This window comes from Schistocerca serialis, chromosome 1, assembly GCF_023864345.2.
Source record: "Schistocerca serialis cubense isolate TAMUIC-IGC-003099 chromosome 1, iqSchSeri2.2, whole genome shotgun sequence".
Taxonomy (NCBI): Eukaryota; Metazoa; Arthropoda; class Insecta; order Orthoptera; family Acrididae; genus Schistocerca; species Schistocerca serialis.
The window spans coordinates 1025243102-1025270872 of record NC_064638.1 but is presented as its reverse complement, the minus strand read 5'-3'; the positions used below and the strand labels follow the sequence as shown (position 1 = coordinate 1025270872).

Here is a 27771-nt window from a genome sequence, read left to right as displayed (position 1 = left end):
GATGTGCGTCTACATCACTGTCAACTGATAAAATAGACTAAAATGAAATTCTCATATAACAATTCTGATTATGAACGCTTGACATTTGATACACATGAATTTTATTATTCTTTACACTGTAAATTGGTGGTTGAGGCAACATTTTGCCATTGACTGTAACAACAATGATCTCATTTCCATTATGGATGAAGGGTCATTCCATGTCAAGTCACCCAGGCCTTGACACCAACCATGTCAGATTTTGATGAAACTTGGTACAATTACTTCTTTTATCATCCTGAAAGCACTTGTAAAATTTCTTTTCTCTATCTCTTATAGTTTTTTTTATAAATTTTTAAATTTTTAAATTTGTCTTTGTTTCAGCAGTCGGAAATTGTAACTTAAACGTGTCCTCACAACTAAAAAAATTTGTATATTAAAGAATACTCAAGATATCAGTATGAAATTTTGGAATAAGTTTGTGTATTATATCTAAATGTTAAAAAAAATTACCATAAAGATATATTAAATTCTTCCAAATGAAAAAAAATTTATAAGTTTTTTTTTTTTTTTTTTTTTTTTTTTTTTTTTTTTTTTTTTTTTAGCTAACGGATGTTTAGTTTTACAAAAACTGCAATATCTAGAGTCTCAGACCTGATAGAAAGCTCAAATTTGTTTTAAAATACTCTTAATTGTATAGGCTATTAGATAAAAGAAAAATTATGTTGGCTTTTTAACCTGTTTAATAGTTATCTAATTTTTAAAATAATATTAATTATATTTTAAAAATAAAAAATGCCAAGTGACTTAGACACCGAAAATAAGTTTTTGTATTCTTGGAGTAACAATGTACACTTGGATTTTGTATTGTTACTCCTGTGTTTTGAAGTAAAAAATTATTACAGTGTTAAATAGTGCTTGGATAGTATTTTATTAAGTTTATTCGAACTCTCAGTAAGTACTGTTGCTTAGTTTACAGAGATTCTTTTCCAATATCCTACAAAAGTAACCAGAACAGTAATCAGACCAAAAGTGAAATCAGTATGCCAGATATTCAAACCTGTAGTGTAGGGTTATTTAAAAAATCTGACTGTTTCCAAACACCCTACACACCTTCAAAAAAGTTACAACCGGTATCAGAATTGAGTGAGGAAGAAAAAGATTGATCCACTTACGATCTGGAATTAATCTGTGTGAATTTAAGAATATATGTTCACACCACAGCTACTACTTTTTAAATGTTTTTGAAAAGTATCAAACAACATGTGTAGACCCACTAAAAAAACACAAAAAGCCCATCAAAAAATCGGTGAGAAGTGTAGGCTTGGATCTTTCTAAACAATTACTGACAAAAAATATTAGCATAAAACGTGGACAAAAGCTTTGCTCAACATGCCGTAACTTTTGTGAGGAAAAATTAAGAGTTGAAGTCAATGAAAGTGAAACAGATGAAGAAGTCATGATCGAATTAGAATCATTGGAATCCAGAAATGAATCCCTCGTACAAACAAACATTGCTCTTGATTATTTAGGTTTAACACCGATAAAGCTTCATGGCTTGTCAGAACAAAGTAAAGGGTCTTATTTTAAAAGGAAGGTTAGCAGTATTGAAAAGACTGCAAAAAAGGCGGTTTCAAAAGCATTAAAATATGATGCACCAAGTTCTGATGATGACGAAGAAGATAAAAGTGTGGTTGAGAAAGCAAAGGATTTTGGTGTAATGATTTCTCTTACGAAAGAGAAGATTTCATCTGTTGGGAGGTCTAGAAAAATCCAGATTCTGACCTTGGCTCCAGATTCTTGGACTCGAAATAAAGTGATGAAAGAATTTAATGTAAGTGAGTACATGGTGTGACAAGCTAGAAAGCTAAAATCTGAAAAGGGTATTTTGGAAACTCCTGGTCCAAAAAAAGGTAAAACTCTTTCTGAAAATACAGTAAGACTTGTAACAGATTTTTATGAAAAGGATGAAAGTTCCAGAGTGCTACCTGGAACAAAAGACAAAGTAAGTGTTCAAAAAAATGTGTACATGCAAAAAAGACTCATTTTGTGTAACTTGAGAGAACTCTATTATTCTTTCAAATGGGAGAATCCCGAGGTAGAAGTAGGATTTTCAAAATTTTGTTGAGACCTAAATGGTGTATCCTTGCTGGTGCTGCAGGCACACACACTGTATGTGTGTGCAGTATCCACCAGAATGTTAAACTATTACTGGATGCTGTGAAAATTGAAGAATCTTATAAAGACCTAATTAAGATGCTTGTGTGCAACACAGAAAACCAAAACTGCATGCTACATCATTGCAACAGCTGTCCTGCAAATACTGCACTAACAGAGTGCTTAACTGAAAAACTAAGTGAAGATTATGATTTAGAAGAAGAAATTGTAATCAGTCAGTGGGTTAACACAGACAGGGCAGAAATGATCAAACAGTCTATCAGTGTTGAAGACTACATTTCTTTATTGGTTAGGTCATTGGAAAAGCTCACCCCACACTCGTTTACAGCAAAATCCCAATCAGCAGCCTTTAAAAGATTGAAAGAAGACCCACCACTCAAAACAGCAATTATTGTGATGGATTTCAGTGAAAATTATTCCTTTGTTATACAAAATGAGATCCAGAGTTACCACTGGAATAGAGGTGGTTGTACTCTACACCCAGTTGGAGTTTTTCTAAGAAATGAGGAAAACAATGTTTTTGTTTCCAACCACTGTTTTATTAGTGATGACCAAGAACATGACACTGGTTTTGTTAACTTTGTACAAAAAGAAATTACAAAGTGGCTGTCATTACATCATACTGACATTGACTCAGTTCACTACTTTACAGATGGTTGTGTTGGGCAGTACAAAAATAGAAACGGTTTTAAAAATTTGACTGAACACTTGAGAGACTTTAATTTGAAGGCCCAACACTCTTTTTTTGCAACAAGTCATGGGAAGTAAATTTGTGATGGCCTAGGAGGAACTATTAAAAGAATTTTAAGGAAAGCCAGTCTACAGCTTTCAGACAAAGAACAAATAATGACAGCAATCGATGTGTATAAGTTTTGTGAAAAAAATATTGAAAACATTCATTTTCACTTTATTGACAAAAAAGAAGCTGATTTGCTATGGTTAAAACTAGAAAAACGTTTTTCAGCAACCGGAACCATCCCTGGAACTAGAAGTTTTCATAACTTCAAACCACTTCCAACAAACAACCTTGAAATTAGAAGGACTACAGATAGTGTAAAACCCTCCTTAGTCTTTTCTTTCCATTCTTCTTCTGATTGGGTTCGTGTTGAACCATCCATAAATTGCTATGTGGCTGCAAATTATGATGGTAACTGCTACTTTGGACTGGTAAAAACAATATTCAATGATGAAGAAGATGCAGAAATTCTATTTCTACATCCTTCAGGACCCGCTGCATCATTTTATTGGCCTGAAAGAGAAGATTCCTGCATAGTGCCTTTGGAGCACATAGTCTGTGTAGTAGACGCACCTCAATCAAGCGGCACTGGGAGAATGTATTACTTCAAAAAGGACTGTATCAAAAGAACTGAAAGCTCTTGGATGAAGTGGAAAAACAGTTTGAATCAGCATTAATGTTTATTAAAAAGACAAAATTACTCAAAAAATTCAATGTTTCAAGCAATCAGTTGGGTTATACATAAGTGCCGTAAGTAAACTATCTTTGTACATAATCTACTATAAGTAATAAACATGTTAAAAAGCCATCATTATTTTTGTTTTATCAAGTAGCCTATATGTTTAAGAGTAAATTAAAACAAATTTGAGCATTCTATCAGGTCTGAGACTCGAGATATTGCAATTCTTATAAAACAAAACATCTGTTAAAAAAAAAAGAAAAAAAAATACATACATATATATTTTTTTTCATAGAAAATATTAATATATTTTAATAGCATCATTTTTATCTTCAAATATGTCTAATAAATAAACTTGCTGCAAAAATTCATGATGTTATCTAAAAGAGTTTTTAAGATAAGCAAATTTAAAGTTTTGAATACAAATTAAACTGACCATTTCCGAAGGTTCAGAAAACGCAAAACATAAAAACTTCAAAAATTTATAAAAAAAACTGTAAGAGATACAGCAAAAAAAAATATTGCAGGTGTTGTCAGGATGGTATTAGAACCATTTGAGCCAAATTTCATGAAAATCTAAGGAGGTGGGTGTAAAATTTATTTTTTATTTGGTGATTTGATATGGAATGACCCTGAAATCAGTTTTTTTCTGTGTTATGTCTATTGCTACCAGCTGAAGATCAGGTTCTGAGGTTCAAGTGTCATTGTGCTAAAGGTTGCTAATAGAAAACTGGTCCAGCTGACTGGAACCTGTATTGTGGTGATATAGTTTCTCTTCTTTCTTGCTTGTTTGCCAGATGAACAAGTATTGGACACCAATAAGCCAGCATTTCAGGATGCGCCTGTTTGCTAATATCATCAGTCTTCGGAGAGGCTCCTTCATTGTATCACCTCACATGCAGTGCTAGCTACCTGTGATAAAGCCCCAGCAAGACTCATACCTGCACTTTCCACCACCATGATAGCAGAGCATGACAAGAATTCAGTGCAATGTGATGTAACTGATTGGTGTGAACACTTTATCTGCTACAGAGCATGCTGTTCTGAGGAAAGGATCTGCTCGTTTGGAGAAGGCAGACAGAAGAGTGAATGAGCGCAGATTGCAGTAGGGTACTTACACCAGTTCAGAAACTTTACCCACTCATTGGCATTTCACTCCCTTGTGTCTGCTGGGGTGTAAAATCATATTTGGGACAACAAAGGTGTAAGCACTCCCATCATCCAGTGCATAGATTTGCAGTCTGCTGAGACACTTGCAGTTCTAGGAAAGGCTTCACACAAATAACACAGGTCCTCATGGGTGCCATTCGGGAACTCTGAGTGGTAAGATGGAGAACAGAACTCGGACATCGAACCAAGATGAGCCAAGCTCTGGCAGTAGGACCCCACACACATTGTGGTGAACTTGAACAGGATGAAGATGGGATTGCTGCACTGCAAGACCAATGTGCAGAGGGTGTGACCTACTTCTAGATGTAGCAGATGTTCTATGCATGGTGGCAAAGTACAAGATTTGAGCCATCTGATGCAGTGCTGCCAGCTTGATGCATCTTATGCATCTTGTACACCAAAAGGTCTTTTTAAAGTTAATTACAAAGCCACTGAATTACAAGTAAAAAAGGGGTTCTTTTGGAAAATATTCAGCTCAAAAGTTAACTTACATTTCAGAACACTTGCCTTAGATACTTGTAGCCACTGCATGAAAGTGTCTCTTAGATTGGCTACAGTATCTAAAATGAAAATAACAAATTCTGTTAACTTGGGTACTCATAGATTAATGGCAAGAACTTGTCATCAGCTTACGAGGGAGAAGCCCTATAATTTAACAAAACTGTGGTTTGATATGCAGTAGATACAGATCCAAAACTATCAATCAATGAGGCATATTATGCACATCAAATAAACTATCACACTCTATGTGTGCAGTAGATGTGGATAGTAAAAATCCACACCTGTATGTCTGGATAGAAAATCAATCTGGCAGAGGTTTTGTTGACGTCACTTCAGGTGTCTGCAATTTTCTGGAAAAGTTTGAGTTCCTTATTGAAAATGATAGTGTGGGGCTTTTTGTGGATGGCTGTGGAGGGCAAAGTAAGAATGCTCATGTGGTACATACTTTGACTTTCTTTCTACTTAAAAAAGCATCTTGGTGGGAACATAACACTGTTTTCTTCCAGTAAGAGGCAACTCTTTTCTTCCTTCTGACAAAATGTTTGCAGTTTCGGAAAAACATCTTTAAGAGAAATCTGAGATACTGACACTCAAGGATTACCATATGATGTCTAAATCTGTAGGTTCAGTTCATGTTTTAAGTAAGGATTGGAGTGTGAGCTACTGCAAAGCTCTCGGTGAACATTTTAAAAAGATGGAAGATATCAGTGACATGAAATTAATTGTGTTATGGAGGTCAGTCAAAGATGAAAATGTCATTGTTAGAATACAAATGGAGCCAACTTATTGTTGTAATGATCCATCCAAGATGATCAACTCGGTTCTAAAAAAAAAGGGGGGGGGGGAGGAAATATTATGCCATGTTGCAGAACCATCATTAATTTCACCACACAGTAGAGTGAATGAAGTTAAAGAGTCTGATGTGAATAATTTACTATGTAAATGCTTTGGGGATGATTTGAGGAGCGTAGGAGATTTAGCTTTCTACACTAATATCATCAATGCAGTTGCTATGGGAACCAGCAGTGAGGAAGAAGTTAGCTTGGGGTTGCTTGGAAGGAGGAGAGTGCGATTGTACCATATTATAATTATTAGTATTCTATTATTCTATAATAATAACAAAAATAAATGCTTAATTATGTATTTACCTCTTTTCACCCTTTTATGGATGAAGGCTGTGGCTGAAAGATGTATGTGTCTTTTGAATTGTACCTGTCTGCAACTTGACATGTCTTCTTTACAGTAGGTAGCAATCTTTCTTTTGTTACATTGTTGATATTCCTACCTTTAGTTTCCATAGTTTGATATTTACCTCATTAATCGTTTTTTGTTTGTATATTTTACAAATTATTGGATCAAAGCATATTAAGTCAACACATTTTTCTTAAATGTGAAGAATACATTTGCAAATTGATTGTAAAATTTATTTTTTGGATGTGATGCTCCTCAAATATAGTCTAAAGTAAATTAAACTCCACCTGCACAGGCCATGAAGGCCCAACAGTACCAACCAGCCACCGCGTTATCCTTAGCCCACAGGCGTCACTGGATGCATGGATATGGAGGGACATGTGGTCAGTGCATCGCTATCCTGGCCATATGTCAGTTTATGAGACTGGAACTGCTACTTCTCAGTCAAGTAGCTCCTCAGTTCGCCTCACATGGGCTGAGTGCAACCCACTTGCCAACAGCGCTTGGCAGGCTGGATGACCATCCATCTTAGTGCTAGCCCAACCCCTTAGTGCTTAATTTTGGCTATCTGACAGGAAGCGGTGTTACTACTGTGGCAAGGCTGTTGGCTCAGATATAGTCCGTGTCACAAAAAAAATCTATTGGGTGACAATCATAACCATTTTAAGCAGGCAGGGGCATTCTGGGCCACCAGTTGCCATTAACAGCCACTACTCGTCCCAAAACGTAGAGCATAGTGGCAGCCAAAATAGCTTAGTGCCATTGGTGGAGACTCATGCGAAGGTAGCTTTACTGACCAACCACCCGAGAATTGTACTATCCAGCCGCCAATAGGGCCCATCTTGACCAAGGAACAATGCTGGTGAATGTTGCCCATTCCGTGTTTCTCTTTTTTCTTTCTTTATTTCTCTCTCTCTCTCTCTCTCTCTCTCTCTCTCTCTCTCTCTTTTAAAAAAAAATCTGTAGTGGAGACAAGGTTGACAGGTGACCACCCAATGTGGTGCAGCATATAAACATTGGGGATCAGTATCCCTTAAGTCATTAACAATAACCTATATGCTGTGACAAGAGAAGCACAGCATGTGACAGTATTACAATAGAAACAAAGTAGTATGCTGTACTTGAATTTATGGAGAAAAAGCTACTGCCTCCATTCATTAGTCATAGAATAAACATAGCCATATGGCGTACTCATGTAATGTCTCTTCTTCTTCTTCTTCTTCTTCTTCTTCTTCCATCATGATCTAGGCCTTAAGCCTGTTCTGTCCTCTAGGTATCCAGCCCTCCCTTTCTTGGTCTTCCTACAGATTTTGTACCGAAAGCTGTAAAATTTGAGACTTATTTTGGCAGTCTCAAATCTGGCATTCTTTTTAGATGTTCTAGCAAGCTCTGTTGATTAGACTTGATCTTCTCATTTATAACGTATATCCCACACTCTGCCCTTATGTATTCTTTTATTAGTCTGTATAATCTTGTACAGTCCTTAACCCCTCTTAGAAATTTCATTATGGCTGCTTGCGTTGTACTTTCTTGCTTTTTAGTAGCAGTTCAGATTTTGCTTCCAAATAATAATGTTGGGGTGGACATTATGTTATAAAACTTGATTTTTGTGTTTTTTCTCATTTTATTTCACAACGCTCTATTTATTGTTCCGTGTATCATTTGATATTTCTGCAGTTTGTTGTCAGTGTCAAGTTCACTCTCCTAGCTTATAATATTTCCAAGGGAATTAAAGTGGCTAACTTGTTCACTGGTTTTTTTTTTTTCCTATTTCAATCTTAGTTCTCAGTGGTTTTGTCCCTTCAAAAGCCATGACTATTGTTTTTGGAATTGATTTTTTCATATTACATTCTTTAGAAATTTGGTTCAGTCTACAGATGAATCTTTTTAGTGAAGTTTTGCTATACTGTACAATTGCAAGGTTGACTCTGAAAAGCATCATATTCAAAAATATGTTGTGTGGTAATCTCAAACACAGATAAATTTGTTGTTTCCTATTTCAGTCATATCATCGATGTATATACTAAAAAGTGTAGGTGATAGCTACACCCTTGTCAGACATCTTGGTTTATTGATGCATCTTCTGATATAGCATGGTCACTATTCATTCTTATCTTATATAGGCTTCCTATCACCTTTATTATTTGCTGAGGATATATATTCCTATGTAATAAGCTCCATAAGATTTTCCTACCTACACGGTCAAAGGCTTTGTCTATGTGATGTGTATTTCCCCGTTGAACTCTTTGTTTTTCTATAACTTTTTCCAATGAGAAAACATTATCAGTACAGCATCTTGCTTTTCTGAAATCATTTTGTTCCTCAGATAACAGATTTTTTCAATAATTTGTAGGCATTGGTTAATTATCTTGGCGTAAAACTTATATGTTGTGTCTGCTAATGTTATATTGCGAAATTTATTGCATTCCTCTCGTTTACCTTTTTTAAAGATTGAAATGGTTTTTTCTATTTGGGGTCTTTGCCTACACAAATTGTATAAATGAAAAAGTCATAAGTTTTAAAATCAATTCTGCATATTTAAATAACTCAGTGCTTATGCCACTGGAGCCTGTTGCTTCCCGATTTTTTGTTTTACTTGGGGCCTTGTTTTGTTCTTGGACCATTATGAGATCTGTGTTATGTGGTTCATCCATTTCAGGGGGTCCTCCTCTAAGGCTTAATTTGCATTACATTAGAGATGTTTATAATGTGCAATCCATTTATATCCTGGTATTGTATTTAAGTTTGTAAGTTTGTTGTCTCTTTTTCAGTTTCATTTCAATGCTTTATCATGTTCAATTCTGCTCACAAAATTATTCCATGACTCTTCATTTGTATCTGATATGCTGGTTTCTATTCCTTGAATTTTTTGCAATATCTTCATTCCATACTATTAGTCCCTTCTTACTTCTTTTCTCATTCTTTTTTCATACTGACTCATTCACGGCCTGTTCAGTACAGTGCTTTTAATTTGCCCATTTGGTTTCTAAACTATCATTTGTGTCTGTCTGGCTTAGGCAAAGATTCAGCCTGTTTTGGTACAGATGTTTTATGCTATCACACTGTGATAGTAAGACCTTAAAATCTTCTTCCCTTCTTGTCACAACTCTTTTTGTCTTCTTTCATGTAGAGAGCATAGTTAGTTTTGCTACTACTAGGTAGCGATCCGAGTAAATGTCAGTAGCTCTAAATACACAAATATCCTGAACTTATTTGTTCATTTTACTGTTGGCGATCACATAATCTATTATTGACCTCTGTCCCTTCACGCTACAAGTGTATTTATGTATATATTTATATCTTTCTCCCTTAAAAAAATTATGTATATAGTATTTTTCAGTTGATTACTTGAGGCAAAATGTATAAGGCAGCGTCCATTATCATTTGTGTGTTGTCACCAAAAGTTCCCACTGTTAGAAGCACTGGATTATTTCCTATTTTGGCATTTAAATCTCTGCAGATTAATAGGTGGTCCATTTTGTTGTATTTATCTACTTCTATTTATAAGGTTTCATAAAAGTCCTCAGTCTTTTCTTTTGTTTTCCATCTTTGAGAGCTTATACCCCAGTCACTGTTGGATGCCCGCGGTCTGTTTGCAAGAACCCACCACTCGGACTAAACGTTGAGAAATGTCTCAATTTAGCCAGTGAGTCCATAGATGGTGGTATAAGGGGCATACTGTATAACTGGCCACACTTCCCCACCCAAGTCTTGCAATAATTAAGCCAGTCCGTCCTTGAACTGACTTAGTGAGCTGCCGAGTAGGAATTCTTCCTACCCGTTATGTGGAGATGCTCTGTAGTTTTATGTCCCCTTGCAGAGCCATAGCAGCACTGTTGGATTCTGAAAGTGCAATACTACTGTCTCTGTTTTACATCTCCATCTATACTCTCCAAACCACTGTGAGGAACATGTCAGAGGATACATCCCATTGTACCAGTTACTAGGGTTTCTTCCTGTTTCATTCACATATGAAGCATGGGAAGAATGGTTGTTCGAATGCCTCTGCACCTCCAGTAATTATTCTAATGCTATCCTCATAATCTCGGTGTAAGCGATACTTAGGGGGTTGTAGTATATCCTTAGAGTAATCTTTCAAAGCTGCTTCTTGAAATTTTGTCAGCAGACTTTCTCAGGATAGTTTATGTTTGTCTTCAAGAGTCTGCCAGTTCAGCTCCTTCAGTATCTCTGTGACACTCTCACATGAATTAAACAAACCTGTGATCATTCGTGCTGCCCTTTTCTATATATATATATATATATGTTCAGAATCCCCCGTCAGTTCTATATGGTATGGGTCCCACACACTTGAGCATTCTAGAACTGCTCGCATGAGTGCTTTGTAAGCAATCTCTTTTGAAGTCTACCACCTGCTTTATCATATGATCATCCCATTTCATACCTCTACAGTGTTACACCCAGGTATTTGTATGAGTTGGCAGATTCCAACAGTGGCCGATTAATGTTATAGGGTACTAAGTTTTTTGTTTTGTTTTGTGAAGCGCAAAATTTTACATTTCTGAACGTTTAGAGCAAGTTGCTAATCTCTGCACGCATTGAAATCTTATCAGTATCTGACAATATTTTTGCAGCTTCTCTCAGATAGTACTTCATTATAGATAACTGCATCATCTGCAAAGAGCCTGATTTTACTTTTAATGTTGTCTGCAATGTCATTAATATACAATTTGAACAGCAAGGGTCCCAACACATTTCACTCGGATACATCCGATGTTACTTCTAATCTGACAGTGACTCTCCAGCTAAGATAAAACACTGTGTCCTCCTTTCCAAAAAGCCCTCAAGCCAGTCAAAAATTTCACTTAATACCCCATATGATCATATTTTTGACAATAAGCGTGGGTGTGGTACTGAGTCAAATGCTTTTCAGAAATCTAGAAAACTGCATCTAACTGGTTGCCTTGATCCAAAGCTTTCAGTATGTTGTGTGAGAAAAGTGCAAGTTGGGTTTCACATGAGCAATGTTTTCGGAATCCATGCTGGTTGTCATTGAGGATGTCATTCTGTTCAACATACCACATTATGTTTGAGCTCAAAATGTGTTCTAAGATTCTACAACAAATTAATGTCAATGATACTGACACTAATAGTTATTTCATTCATCTTAGTGGTATGAGGATTAAATTGTGGTAATTCTCCTAGATTTTTCTTTGTAAAGGAACATTTGAAAACAGAGTTAAGCATTTCAGCTTTTGATTTGCTACTCTCAATTTCAGTTCCAATCTCATTCACTTGGGACTGGACATGAACTTTGCTGCCACTAACAGCCTTTACATACAACAAGAATCTATTTGGATTTTGTGAAATGTTATTTGAGTATGTTCTGCTGCAGTAGTCGTTAATGGCTTCAAGCATTACTCTCTTGACAGCGAAACACGCTTCATTCAGCATCTACTTCTATAGCCCTGCACTTTGTTTTACACCTATTATCCTGTAGTCTCTGTTTCTGTAGAAGTTTCTTTACAGTGACTTTATACCATGGAGGTCCCCTCCCATTATGAACTGTTCCACTGGGTACATGTCTATCCAGTGCATGCTCAACTATTCTTGTAAACTTGAGCCATAGTTTCTCTACATGCTCCTGACCTGTGCTGAAAGTTTCAAGTTCCTTATTGAGATATGACACTATTGTTTATTATATAGTTTACTTTAGTTGCCAGTTGTACTTTGGTAATCATTGTTACCACAGTCGCATCATGGTCACTGATACCGGTTTCGATGTGGACACCGTCAAAGATGTCAGGTCTGTTGGTTGTCATTAGATCCAACATGTTTCCATCGTGAGTGGGTTTCCTAACTATCTCTTCTAGGTAGTTTTCACAGGAGACATTTGGCAAAGTTTCACAGCATTTCTTATCATGCCCACCATTAACAAAACTGTAATTTTCCCATTTAATTGTTGGATGATTAAAGTCTCCACCGAAGTTCTCGGTTGCATCGGGAGATGAGTCTGATGGGCAATAGAAGGATCTAATTATCATTTTATGCCCACCCCTCATACTGAGTCCTGCTCAAACAATCTCACATGCAGCATCAATTTCTATCTCGGTTGATTTGAGTTTCTTGTCTGCTGCGACAAATACACCACCTCCATTTCCCATTAGCCTATACTTTTGATATACACTTAAATTTTCCCCTAAAATTTCACTGCTATCAATGTCGGGTATCAACCACCTTTCTGTACCTAGTGTTATGTGAACTTCACTGCTTTTCATGTGCACTTCAGACTCTGGCACTTTGTTGCAAATGCTTTGGCAGTTTACCATTAAGATTTTAATACTCCCATCTGTGAGAGGCACTTCTTTCAATTGTACGCTGATACCTCTGGGTTATCTACAGTTGTCATTATCGGGATTGATGGTAGAGTCGCCTAATCTAAAAACCCCTTGTGTGCACTTCACACACAATCAGCTGCCTGAGCAGCAGCCTCTGATCTGTGGTGCACACCTGATCTATTTAGGGGGACCCTACAGTTCTCAACCCTGTGGCACCAATCCAGGAAGTTGCAGCCTAGCTTGTCACAGAACCTTCGAAGTCTCTGGTTCAGTCCTTCCACTCAACTCAGAACCAAAGGGCCTTGATCAGTTCTGCGAAAAATGCTGCAGATTGAGAGCTTCGCTGAAACTCCAAGAGCAAGGCTGGTCTTCTCAAACTTCTCTGCCAGTCACTGGGATGACCCAAGAATGACCTCTGAGCCCAGATGACAGGCATCATTTGTTCCAACATGTGCCACAATCTGCAGTTGGTTACACCCTGCTCTCTCAATTGCTGCCAGAATAGTTACTTCAACATGTTGAAAGAGGCCCCCAGGCATACACACTGAATGCACTTGGTGTCATTTCCTGTCCCTTGCTGCCTAAGGGGTGTCATCATTCACCATATGTCTGAACTGGTGACGGTTAATAGACTCCTACCCTTTTGTGTTTGCCCCGACCTGACACCAGACGAAAGAGGTTTCCCCGAAACAGGTGAAGCTAGTTGCATTGGCTCAGTTTGTTTTAGTGAGAGTCAGCACCTCAAACTTGTTGATTGGGGGGATCAGTACAACACCCTGAGTCCTCCCTGGTCCCTGCCCACTCTGTATAGAAAACCTACATCTACCAGTGACAATCCATTCACAGTCAGCTCGATGCATCATGACAGATCCTGTACATTCTGCAGAGGAGACAGGATCCGCAAGAGAGGAATAGTACTTAAGGAGGTACCTTTGGTACAGGTGTCACAGGTACCCTACTCTCGGCAGCTCTTCAACACACTGATTTCCAGCAGTTCCCAATCATTTGACTGTAGTCAAGATTATTTCCAGCTGCTTACGAACATCAACCAGCTCATCCCGTGTTTGAGAACAGCATTCATAGTGGGGCTGCATTTTGGCTGGTGCAATGCATTACAAAATAGTGAACAAATGACTTTAAATTAAACTCATTGATTATCTTTTAATCTGTTGAGCTAAAAAGTTGCTAATTACCTATAAGAATTCAAGCAGATACACAAAACAAGTTTTCTATTAAGGCAAGACAAAAACCTGCAGTAAAAATTTAAAGTTTGCTAAAACATTTTGATGTTAACTATAGTTGTTAGCAAATTCAAAAACAGAGCTAATTTACGATAAATGCTGACAATATATAGGGCTACTCCCCTTTAAAGAAAGACTAGATGTAACATAATAAGTGTATTGAAGTGGGAAGCAGCTTTCTGTGCAAATAATTTTTATGAGGAATGCCATTATGGTGCATTTATTTAAGGAATGCCGTAAAATGAATTTGTTCACACTGATTATAATTTACAGTATGAGAACATGGTCTTCCGCATGGCTAGATCAAGAGGCATCCTGTCAATGTCTGCTGACTGTGGTGCACAGTCTGTAAGTTGAGAGTACAGTCGGTACGTTTCGTATAAGATCGTACATCTTTGATTATGCCAAGTTATTAATTTATTTATTAATATCAACTTTTCCTGGCGTTGTAAAATTACTGAAAGACAGTATTTATGACACGTAGACTCCTCCTAATGTCTGCTTGCCAAAAGGCAACTTCTGTTAGCAAATATTCATTTATAACAATTACTTGATTCATGCCAGAATAAATGTAATTTCCTAATGTATCCCTTTGCTGAAGTCACGAGCGATTTCTGCTTCGGCACCTGGCTCCGAAAGCACCAAATTGCCAACTGCCTCTGCTAGCCAGTCTGGGAACCTACTGCTCTCCTTACTTCGTGCGTGCTGCAGTGCTGATACATTCACTTCATGTATTTGAAGTAGCAAAACTGGAAATAAAGTAAAATGTGCTCTTATCTTCAAGTAAGGAGTACCTTCCATGTTCTGAATCTTGATGTTATGATTCTATCATGGATGTAAGTATGATCTTCTATTTGAGATTCCTCTTTAGTATCACGAACATAGCTACTTCACTACTTGGTCTTTTGTCACTTTCTACACTGCTGTAGACCATCAGGTGTCCATCTAAATTTTCTTTCCTTCTGTAATTGTGCCAATGGTAATGTTTCTTTGTTTCAGTTCTTTACATAGCTCTGTTTCTTTTAGTGTAGGTTTCTCACATTCCAAGTTGCAATGTTGAGCTTTTCCATTATTCCAATTTGTTTTTCCCATTTTTGCTTGGGTCATCTTCTATTTAATTCATTCGGCTGATTTCTTTTAAGGTTATGAGTAAATTTAAAGTCCCCAGTTACAGGATTCCACTTCGTAACTGGCGTAGACATGTGGTGGGGCTGTCACATTTTGGCCACAGGACTTGCCAGTCCTTTTTGATCGAGGTTTACTTCATTTAAATGCAAGGCAGCAGCTGTTTAATTTTGTTTTTCCGCTGGGCTTATTTTCCCTAGGAAGGTTGACTTCACCACATCTGAGAGCTCTTCATACCACTTGTCTGAGCCCTCCCAGAGGCCACGTAACATGAGGCCTTCTGAAGCTTCATTATGAACTGCTCTTCGTCTGATTCAAACGCCTGTCTAGCTTGGGTGACCCTCCCAGGAGCTTAAGCTCACACCAGCATAGCTTGTTGGGTATAAAAAGACATGCAAACCACCTCACTGCAGTAAGGTGGCAGTCCTTGGGAGGTATGTATCTAGTCTCTAAATTATACGCTAGCTTGTGGTTTAATCTTTTTGCCCACTACAGAACACTTTCATATAATAATACTAGATCACAAGTCAAATCTCAAGTTGATAACATTAATGGTTGCCAGAAGATAGACATTTACTGAAACTAAAAAGTTTTCATTCTTGGGTAAAGAATAGTTTTCATGTACAGTAATATGGCATAGTGTACTTGTAGAAGATATTTAGCTAAACACCTTATTTTTAAATAGTGATAAAAGAATTTTGAACAACAAAAGTAAGATGTATGCTATCACAAATATTTCAGAACATTCATTTCCATTACAAATAATTTTTGGTTAAGAATAATGGTTTTCTGTATCAGTGTGTTGTGGAGTAAATGAAGACGGTATGTGAAGAAATATTCTTAAAATTGCAAGTAAATAAGTACGTGTGTGCATGTGCATAATGTTGTGTAATAGTGTAGTGGAAGTGCTAGAGTTTGAAATGCTCCTGAAAAACAATGAAGCTCACATAATACTATGTACAGAAATTTGGTTCACCCCTCAAATTGATAGCAGTGAAAACTTTTGGGGAAAATTTAAGTGTATATCGAAAGGATAGGCTACTGGGAAATGGAGGTGGTGTATTTCTTGCAGTAGACAAGAAACTCAAATTCGCTGAGATAGAAATTGAAGCTGCATGAGAGATTGTTTGGGCAAGACTCAGTATCAGGGGTAGGCATAAAATTGATAATTGGATCCTTATTCAAAAAGATTTCAGCTTGCAGCCGGTCGTCGTTAGGTTCCATCCATGATATTTCGACTGGACAACTGCCAGCCATCCTCAGGTGAGCCATCGAAGACTGATGAAGACGCCCTCCGTTCCGCAATATATAACGTTCAGCTAGTATTCTGCGTATGCGTCAAAATCATATTGACAGGCGAAGCACACCGCCCACCAGCAGTGCCCTCACGGGTGGAACTACAGAACTCGGCTGTCTTCGGCATTGTCAATTGCCGCGGCCACCAGAGTACTCTGACGTCTTCGTCTGGAGCAGATCTTAGAGATGACGGGGTTCCACGCATTATCTAGCTGGTAGCCATTGTCATGGTTCTTAAGATTGTCTGTCATGCTGTCATGTCCACTGATTCTTTTATGACGGAGTCCCAAAAAGGATGTTGCTGTGGTCAAAATTGTTGTCTTGTCATACTCCATTGAGTGTCCAGTGGAAATGCAATGCTCAGCAATTGAAGACTTGCTAGGTTGCAAAAGGCGAGTACAGCGTTGATGTTCAGTGCAGCGTTCTTCTACCGTTCGCAATGTTTGTCCTATATATGACATGCCACACTGACAAGGTATTTTATAAATTCCCGCCTTCCGCAATTCCAGATCATCTTTCACTGATACCAGCAGGTCGGAAATCTTTGATGGTGGACGGAAAATCACTTTCACTTCGAAACCGTGGAGGAGTCTTGCAATTTTGAAGAAAATGTTGCCAACAAAGGGAAGAAAAGCTAAAGACTTAGTAGGCATGCTCTCTTCTTTCTCCACTCCCTGTTTCTTTGGCTAAATTGCAAGTGCCATGCTAATTTGCTGGGTAGAATATCCACTCTCTCTTTGAAAACCCTCTGCAGGTGGGCAAGCTCTTCAGGCAAACTATCTGCATCTGACACTACATGAGCTCTGTGTACAAGTGTTTTGTACACTCATTGTTTGCGATGGGTGATGGCAGCTGGACGAATTTAAATACAAATCAGTATGTGTGGGCTTTCGATAAACTGAATGCTCCAGAGAGCCATCACTCTTCCGTCTAACTAGCACATACAAGAAAGGGAGGCAACCATTATTCTCTAATTCCATGGTAAACCGAATGTTCTCATGAATGGAGTTGAGGTGATCTAAAAACTCCATTAATTTATCTTCTCCTTGAGGCCACACTACGAAAGTATCGTCCACGTACCTCCAAAAAACAGTTGGTTTGAGGGCTGCTGATTAAAGTGCTCTCTCCTCAAAATCCTCCATAAAAAGGTTGGCCACCAAGGGAGACAAGGGGCTACCCATGGTGACGCCGTCAATCTGTTCAAAATATTCTTGGTTGGACATAAAATATGTTGAGGAGAGAGCGTGGCGAAACAAAGCAGTGATTCCCACCTGAAACTTATTGTCAATCAGTGACAAGGAGTCTGTGAGGGGTACCTTTGTAAAAAGAGACACCACGTCAAACTAACTAAAAGATCAGAAGTACTTAGGCGGAGAGCCCCCAGTCTGTTGATAAAACCGGCAGAGTTTCGTATGTGATGTGGACATTTGCCCACAAATGGCCTAAGCAATGATACAAGATGTTTAGCTAAATCATAAGTGGGGGCCCCAATATTGCTCACTATTAGCTGTAAGGGTAGTCCGTCTTTATGTACCTTCGGAAGGCCATACAGTCTTGGAGGTACGCGCCATGAGGTCTTAAGCGCTTGATCGTCTCTGGAGGCAATTAAGAAGAATTCGGGAGTGTAGATGTCTTCTGTTGCACATGTCCTGTGGGATCGTTATCAGTCTTCCTGTTGGCTGAATCACTTAGTAGACCATACATCTTATCCACATACAAACTGCGAGGTAACAGTACAGTTAAATTGCCTTTATCGGCCTTCAGTACCACAACGTCTGGATCTTCTTGGAGATTTCGCAGTGCAGCCCTTTCTGCGGAGGTTATGTTACTGTATTGAGGAGAAGCTTTCAGAAGAGCACGCAAGTTTCCCTCCTTAATTCTTCTGCAGTTTCCATAGGAAGGCGTCATACGGCTTCTTCAAAACCACTCACAGTACTTATCAAAGGTGGTGCTCTAGGTGTAGGTGCAAAATTCAAACCCTTACTTAATACCGACAGCGTCGCGTCGTCCAAATTCTTGTCTGTGATGGTTTAGACGCATGCATGGAATACTCGCTAAACGCTATATATTACGGAACGGAGGGCGTCTTCGTCAGTCTTCGATGGCTCACCTGAGGATGGCTGGCAGTTGTCCAGTTGAAATATTGTGGATGGAAGCTAACGATGACCAGCTGCAAGCCCGAAATCTTTTTGAATATTTAGTTCGCTGGGAAAATTTTAAATTTCACTATTGGATCCTTCTTTTATCCACCAGACTCATTTCCTGATGTAACTGAAAACTTTAGCGAGAACCTCAGTTCATTTATAGGTGTGTTTTCAAATCATACTGTAATCATCAGTGGAGGCTGAAATCATCCAGCAATCAATTGGGAAAATTAGTGTTTGTTAGTGGTGGCTGTGATAAGACAACCTGTGAAACAATACTAAATGCCTTCTCTGAGAGCTACCTACAGCAGATAGTTTGGAACCCCACTAATGATCAGCTGTATTGGATCTAATGGCAACAAACGAACCTGATCTCTTTGAGGATGTTGATATTGAAACTGGTGTCGCTAACTAAGGCACAGTTGGGACAGCAATGATTACCAAATTACAAAGGACAACTAAACCAAGCAGAAAGATATATGTATTCAGTAAACTAGATAAAGAATCAGTAGTATCATATCTTGGGAAACTTTCAGCACAGGGCAGGAGTGTGTAGAGGAACTATGGTTCAAATTTAAAAGAATAATTGATCGTGCACTAGATAGATGTATATGTAGTAGAACAGTTCATAATGGGAAGGACCTTCCTTCGTATTCAGTCACTGTAAAGAAACTTCTAAAGAAACATAGATCACTGGATAATAGGTTTAAAAAAAATCCTAGGGCTGTAGATAGAGAAATGCCAAATGAAACATGTTTGACTGTCAAGAGAGCAACATGTGAAGCCTTCAGTAATTACCATAGCTGAATATTGTCAAATGGTGCTTTACAAAACTCAAAGAAATTCTGGGTGTGTGTAAAGGCTGTTAGTGTCACCAAAATTAGTGTCCAGTCCCTGGCGACTGAGACAGGAACTGACAGTGAGGCTAGCAAAGCAAAAGCTGAAATGTTTAACTCCATTTCCAAATGCTGCTTTACAAAGGAAGACCCAGGAGAATTGCCGCAGTTTAATCCTTGAACTACTGAAAATATGAGTGAAACCAGTTTTCGTGACAGCATTTTGAGAAACAGCTGAAATTGTTAAATCAAATGAAGCTCCAGGCCCTGATGGAATCCCTGTCAGAGTCTATACTGAAATTGCGGCTGAGCTAGCCCCTTTTTCTGGCTAAAGTCTATCCTTTGAACAAAAAAAAACTTTGCCTAGTTTTTGGAAGAAATCAGAGGTCATACCTGTCTACAAGAAGGGTAGTAGAAGTGAAGCACAAACCACTGTCCAATAACCTTGCTATCAGTTTATTGTAGAAACTTGAAACATATTCTGAACTCAAACATAATGAGATATCTTGAACAGAATGACCCCATCCAAGCCTACCAGTATGGTTTTCGAAAACATCCATCATGCGAAACCCAACTTAGACTTTTCTCACATGACGTACTGAAAGCTTTGGGTCAAGCCCATCAGGTAGATGCAGTAATTCTTGATTTACAAAAAGTGTTTGGCTCAGTACCACACCTATGCTCATTGTGAAAAGTATGTTTATATGGGGTATCAAATGAGATTTGTGACTGGGTTGAGGACTTCAGTTAGGAAGGATGCAGCATATGTTCTTGGATGGATCGTTGTCAGATGTAGAAGTAACTTCGGGTGTGCCCCAGGAAAGTGTGTTTGGACCCTTGTTATTCTTGTTGTATGTTGATGAACTTGTGGACAATATTAAAAGTAACCTCAGACTTTTTGCAGATGATGCAGTTATATATAATGAAGTACTAGCTGAAAGAAGCTGCATAAATATTCAGTCAGATCTCGATAAGATTTCAACTTGTTGCAGAGATTGGCAACTTGCTCTAAATGTTCAGAAAGGTAAAATTGTCCACTTAACAATACAAAGAAAGGTAGTATCCTATGACTATAATATCAATGTGTCACTGTTGGTATCAGCCAACTTATACAAATCCCCAGGTGAAACACTTCGTTGGGATATGAAATGGAATGTTCACCTAGGTTCAGTTGTGGGTAAAGCAGATGGTAGACTTTGGTTTGTTGGTAGAATACTGGGGAAGTGCAATCAGTCTACAAGGGAGAGTGAATCACCCTTGCAACCTGTTCTAGAATATTGTTAAAGTGTGTGGGACCTGTACCACATAGGTCTAATGAACTTGTACAGAGATGGGCAGCACCTATGGTCACATGTGTGCTTAACCCATGGGAGAGTGTCACAGAGATACTGAAGGAACTGAAGAGAGAGACTCTTGTAGATAGACAAGAACTATCCTGAGAAAGTCTTCTAACAAAGTTTCAAGAATTGGCTTTTAATGATGACTCTAGGAATGTACAACCACCCCCTAGTTATCACTCACATAAGGGTCATGAGGACAAGATTAGAATGATTACAGCATGCGCAGAGAAATTCAAACATTCTTTCTGTCCTCTATATGTGAATGGAACAGGGAGAAATCCTAAAAACCGGTACAATGGGATGTACACTCTGCCATGAACTTATCGGTGATGTGATGAATATAGATGTAGATGTAGTTTATAAAAGGACAACAACAGTGCCCATTGGCCATAGTTTTATCTAAGCCAATCAGGAAAGGGCAAGGCCTGTAACAATTGTGCTTCGTTTAGGATGTGATTAAAATTTTTTCAATTTTGTTTTCTTGGCAAATGATAGCACCAAGTAGTGGCATTGTAACCTAATCTTCATTGTGGTGGATGCAGGTAGGACAGCAATTAGAAAATACAGTTTCAGAGAATATAAAAAGGGCTTAGAAAAAACAAACTAGAAAATAAATTAAAAAGAGACTGTCAGATAATGCAGTTTATGTGAAGTGTACAACTTCCATCATCATAACCTAATGAAAGATCTTGCCGAGAATCTGAGCAAATTCTGGTTCTACACAAAAATCACTAAGTGTGTCGTGGCTTCTATCCAGTCTCTCATAGACCAGTCTGATGCAGCGTTAGAACACAGTGAAAGGAAAGCTGAAGTTTTAAATTTCACATTCAAAAAATCATTCACATTTGAGGATCATTTGACTGTCCCTCAGACTACGAATGGAGGACATAACAATAGGTGTCATTGGTGCAGATAAGCAACTGAAGGAGTTGAAAACAAAGAAGTCAGCAAGTCCAGGTGGAATCTCAATTTGTTTGAAGTTGGCATGTAATTAATTTCCTTCAGGCAGAAAAGCTTCTGTCCACAAATCAACACAGATTCAGAAAGCATTAGTTAGCTTGCACTTCACTCACATGATAGCCTTGTTAACCTTGTGTGGAATTCCTCTGACACATTGCATATTCTTAGATTTCTGCAAAGTGTTTAACACAGTGCTCCAATTTCAACTGTTAATGAGGATCCATGCGTGAAAAGGTCAAGGTGATGGTATACCAGTGTGTCATGAAACTGTATGTTATGCCCCCCCCCCCTCCCCCCATTTCTACGCATTGAAATGTGAGCCCAGCCTGTCAGGACTGTGGACGACTGTACGACTGTTGCACACGAACGTTTCATGTGCTTTTCCTCGTAATTGCATCACTGTGGAGAGCATCATTCTCTGTGCTCATGAGACTGCATTGTCCCCCCCCCCCCCTCCCCTCAGGGAGAAAAAATACTGGAGTATAAGGCTCAAGACAGACTGATATACCAAGAGCCCAAGAAAAATTAAGAACGCGTCTAATCCTTCATGCATGACTGTCATATGCTACAGCTGTGACCATGTTGCTGCCGGTGGCATACTCCTCTATTATGCACCCTACAGCAAGTCATCAGAGCTGCTTGACCATGCTTGCCCCTCCAATAGATGGGGGCTCTCGTCTTGCTGCTTCCCTCACACCCAGTGGGGGAGCAGTAGCTCCCAACCCTCAGGGGAAGCTGATTCCATACCCCAGCCAGAGATGCATCACTCTCATCCGGCTTCTAACACCAGGAAGGGGTTGCTCGGGATACTCCCTTCCAGAGCCAGTGGCTGAAGGAGCCATAGGCTGCTATTTGTAGGGCTTCATGGTCTTCTTCTGTCCCTGAAATTAACCCAAGAAAGTTGTCCAAACCCACCAAGGAGAAGAAAGACAAAAAAATTAGATGAAGGAAATTCAGCTGGTCTTCATACCACAGGATGCCACATATGATGCTGCTGCTGTGGCTGCAGGAGCAGTCCTGGTGGTCTCTGAGGCCCCAGATTGCACCACACATTTCTCAGGTCCCATGTGTGTTGCCATCACCACATCTCAACTTGTGGCCGCAGGTGACACTACCTGTTTGGCCCTTTGATGTTCTCCCAGTTTAACAATAGCGCGAGTCTATAGTGGAACTGCAGTGGATTTTTCCACCACCTTGTTGAGCTGCAACTTCCTTTAAGGTCCTCCCCTGCTTTCTGCATTGCCCTTGAGGAAACGGTTTCCAGCAATGTAGACCCCTGTCCATTGTGGCTGCTGGGGATATTTTAAGAATCATGCCGATTATGACGGGTTATGAGGTGGAGTTTGCACATATGTTCTAAACTGTATATATAGTGAACTTGGGCCACTTGATGAAACTTTGGAGGCTGTGACGTTGGGGCAGGAGTATTTCAGGATCTTACCATTTGTAATGTTTATCTCCCTCCCGGTGTCAGTGGTAAAGACATTGAAAACTTCCTGGCAGATCTCTACTCTCTCTCTAGAATACTGGTGCCTCCATATACTTCAGTGTGGGATGTGGAACTTACTCGGCCATTGATCTTTCTATTTGCAGCTCTGGTCTTCTCTCATCCAACCACTGGAGGGTCCTCTACGACCTGTGTGGTAGTGAGCACTTACCAACCTTCCTGTCCCTCCCTCACCACTGTTTTCCTTGACTCCCATCTATATAGGCTCTCCATAGTGCTGACTGGGATTCTTTGCCCTTCACTGTTGTACTGCCCCCCCCCCCCCCCCCCCCCTCACACTAAATAGAGGCTTTGACGAGGCTCTCCAGAACGAAACGCAACAGCAGCCATTCTATTGGCAGCCGACTTAGTGACCCCATCTTATTTGGAATCCTCCCATCAGTAAATACCTTGGAGGACCTTGAAAAAGAGATCATGGCATAAGTGGCATTCATCAATTGAATACCTCATTGCCTTTAAACATTTCAGTGCCCGAGGCTGCCACTTAATAAAACGATGGAAACAAGAATGCTGGGAATGGTATGTTCCAACCATTGGGTCACGTATGCCTCCTTCACCAGGTTGGATGAAGATCAGACGCCTCTGTGGATGGATACCGGTCCTCTGCAGGTGTATTTGGTGTTTTGTGAATTGTGCTGTTTTCAGTGACCCAGATGTAGCCAAAACATTTTTCTCTCCTTTATGCTCGAGCCTCCACACTGAGAACTATCAACCTGCCTTTTGTGTCCTTTTCACTACACGCCACCTGGAGCCCTATAATGCTCCACCCAGTGAGTGGGAATTCTTCAGTGCCTTAGCCCTCCACCCTGGTACAGTCTCAGGACCAGACCACATCCTCAACAAAATGCTCAAACACCAATCAGTGGATTGTCAGCATCATCTCCTTACTATCCACAGCTGTATTTGGAGCAAGGGTGAGCTCCCATCTTAATGGTGCGAGAGCATCATTGTCCCAGTACTGAAATGGATAAGCAACCCCTAGAGATGGACAGCTATCACCCAGTTAGTCTCACAAGTGTTTTCTGTAAGTTGCTTGAAACGCATGGTGAGCTGGTGGCTGTGGTGGTTTCTTGAGTCTTGGGGCCTTTTGGCTCCGTCCCAGGGTGGTTCTTACCAAGGCTGTTCCACTTCCAATAATCTCATTTGCCTGGAATCTGTAATCCAGACAGGTTTTGACCAACATCAAACACCTTATTACTGTCTTCTTCAACCTACAAAAGACTTATGACATCACTTGGTAACACTGCATCCTCACTACCTTACATGAGTATCATCTCCAGGACTCACTTCTGATTTGTCTCCAGAACTTCTTGTTGCACCATACTTTGTACATTTGAGTTAGTGCTTTCCACAGTATCTCTAGTATCCAAGAGAATGGGGTCTTGTAGGGCTCTGTATTAAGTGTGTCTGTCTTCTTAGTGGGCATCGATGCTCTAGCAGCAACTGTGGGTCTTCAGTATCACCCTCTTTCTATGCCGACAATTTTTGCTTTCCCTATTGCTCCTTCAGTATGGGTGTTGCTGAACAGTGACTGCAGGGCACCATGGAAAAGTGCAGTCATGGGCTCTCACTCATGATGTTCAGTTTTCCACCTCCAAGACACATGACATGCACTTTTGTTGCCATCATACTGTTTATCCACAACCATACCTCGAAGGCCAATTACTCAATGTGGTAGAGACTTATCAATGTTTGGAGTGGTCTTTGACGCCTGGCTGACGTGACTTCAATAGCTTTGTCAACTTAAGCAGAGGTACGGCTATACCGTAATACTCTTTGCTGCCTCAGTAACACCATGTGGGGTGCAGACCGCACTACTCTTCTGCACCTTTATAAAGCTTTGATACTATTCCACCTTGATTATCACAGTCTGGCGTATGGTTTGGCACCACCCTTAGCATTGTGGTCTCTGGACCCGATACATTACTGTGGAGTCCAACTTTCAAGAGGAGCCTTTTGATCTAACCCTGTGAACAGCTTACTCGTGGATGCTGAGGTCCCTTCACTACAGATCAGGTGCCAACAACAGCTATTCAGTTATGCTATACATGTTTGCCGCTCACCTCAACATGCAAACAACTGTGACCTTTTTCATAGTAGGTAGGTCCACCTCCTACAGCAGAGACTTGGAACTGGAGTCACCATTGCAGTTTGACTACAGTGTCTCTGCTGTGAACTCCAATGTCCTCCACTGTTGCCTGTTGTCAGGGACCAGTCGTGTACATCCCCATGGCGTGTACCCTGATCTTGATCTGTCTTGATTTATGCTTGGGACCGAAAGAGTCAGTTGACCCCATTGTGTTTCACGATCTGCTCCTGGCTGTCCTCGATGCATTCTAGGTTCAGAAGTGCTGTACACTGACGGCGCAATGATTAATTAATGAACATACACAAATGCAAGGGGCAGTGAACTACATTCCTTGCTGAATGGATGCAGTGTCTCTGCTGAATTGGTGGCCGTCAAACGAGCCCTTAGCCATGCTCATTTTTGCGCTTGCAGGGTGCTTGTAATCTGTAGCGACTCTCTGAGCAGCCTTCAGGCCATAGACCACTGCTATCCTCGTCACTCATTAGTCATGGCTATCCAGGATCTACTAACATCCATTGAGCTGGACGGCCAGTCTTTGTTGTTTGGATCCCTGGATATGTTGGGATCTCAGGGAATGAATATGCTGACCACTTGGCGCAAGAGTGGCTACCAGGATGCTGATTTTGGAAGGGGGGGGGGGCAGGACTGGACCTTTGGTCCACTAGACACCATCAGTTGTTGAATTTCTGGTACTCGGAATGGTTCGCCTTGGACTTCCCAAACAAACTGCGGGCAATGAAGGGCACCACAACCATGTGGCAGTCTTCCCTTTGCACTTCTCACAGTTTTTAATTGGAAGATAGTTGATTTGATATGGCTGCTAGCTGTTAGAGAGATGTTTAATTCACGTGAACTAAAGATTAAGAGAGATTAACAATTGCATAGAGAACTGTAGGTTATAAAAGTATGCGTCTGTGTTTCAATATGAAAATATAATACCATTAATTTTCAAATTACTTTCCTCATGTAACTGGCGAATCTGGATGTGAAGGTAGAAAGAAGCTTATAGTAGATTAACAGTCTATAGAGGCCAGGTTAGGGACATGTGTAGTACATTGTTTTTGAGGATTTTTGTGAATGAGTTATGTTGTATGTTTCCCTAGACCAGGTAATGAATTTTCATGCTTTCTGAGGTATCTGAGCTACGAGAGAAACTAAACCACACTGCTGCAGTAGGACACGCAATTTCATAAGTTTTCAAACAGGATATGATCTTGATAGTGTTGAGCACCATAGCTGATACTAATTTTAAAGATTGATGAAGCTGTATTATGACACTTTTATTGTCCTACAACCAGTTTCATTCTTAGAGCATATTCAGGCTGCTGAGTTGTGTTACAGTAGTGATGTAGGTGGTCTGGTTGTTGTATGTAATATTACAGACCAAATCCAGCAACAGTGATCACAAATATTTTGCCAACCACCTGGTGGAAGTACAGTGAACAGGCATGGCATGCTATGTATAGTTAAACTGCATACAGTTTACTATATGCAGTGTGCCATACCTACTCACCACACTTCCTTAAGGCAATTGGTGCATGTTTGTGATAATTGTTTTTGGACTTTGTCCTTAACATTGCATGTCGTCGTCGTCGTCGTCGTCGTCGTCGTCGTCGTCTTCAGTCCAGAGACAGGTTTGATGCAGCACTCCATGCCACTCTATCTTGCGCAAGGTCTCCCAGTACCTACTACAACCTACATCCTTCTGAATCTGTTTAGTGTACTCATCTCTTGGTCTCCCTCTGTGATTTTTACTCTCCACGCTGCCTGCCAATAGTAAATTGGTGATCCCTTGATGCCTCAGAATATGCCCTACCAACAGATCCCTTCTTCCAGTCAAGTTGTGCCACAAATTTCCCTTCTCTCCAATTCTATTCAATACCTCCTCATTAGTTATGTGATCTACCCGTCTAATCTTCAGCATTTTTCTGTAGCACCACATTTTGAAAGCTTCTATTCTCTTCTTGTCTAAACTATTTATCGTCCATGTTTCACTTCCATACATGGGTACACTCCATACAAATACTACTTTCAGAAACGACTTCCTAACACTGAAATCTATATTCGATGTTAACAAATTTCTCTTCCTCAGAAACACTTTCCTTGCCATTGCCAGTCTACATTTTATATCCTCTCTACTTCGACCATCATCAGTTATTTTGCTCCCCAAATAGCAAAACTCCTTTACTACTTTAAATGTCTCATTTCCTAATCTAATTCCTGCAGCATCACCCACTTTAATTCGACTACATTCCATTATCCTTGTTTTGCTTTTGTTGATGTTCATCTTATATCCTCCTTTCAAGATACTGTCCATTCCATTCAACTGCTCTTCCAGGTCCTTTGCTGTCTCTGACTGAATTACAATGTCATCGGCGAACCTCAACATTTTTATTTCTTCTCCATGGATTTTAATTCCTACTCCAAATTTTTCTTTTGTTTTCTTTACTGCTTGTTCAATATACAGATTGAATAACATCGGGGAGAGGCTACAACCCTGTCT

At 39.6% G+C, this 27771-nt stretch overlaps 1 protein-coding gene across 3 annotated transcripts in view; it reads left to right on the top strand.

The window, feature by feature from the left end:
* LOC126413549 (uncharacterized) overlaps positions 1–27771 on the top strand; it is a 241448-nt gene that overhangs the window by 32517 nt on the left and 181160 nt on the right. The gene's annotated exons all lie outside the window — the stretch shown is intronic.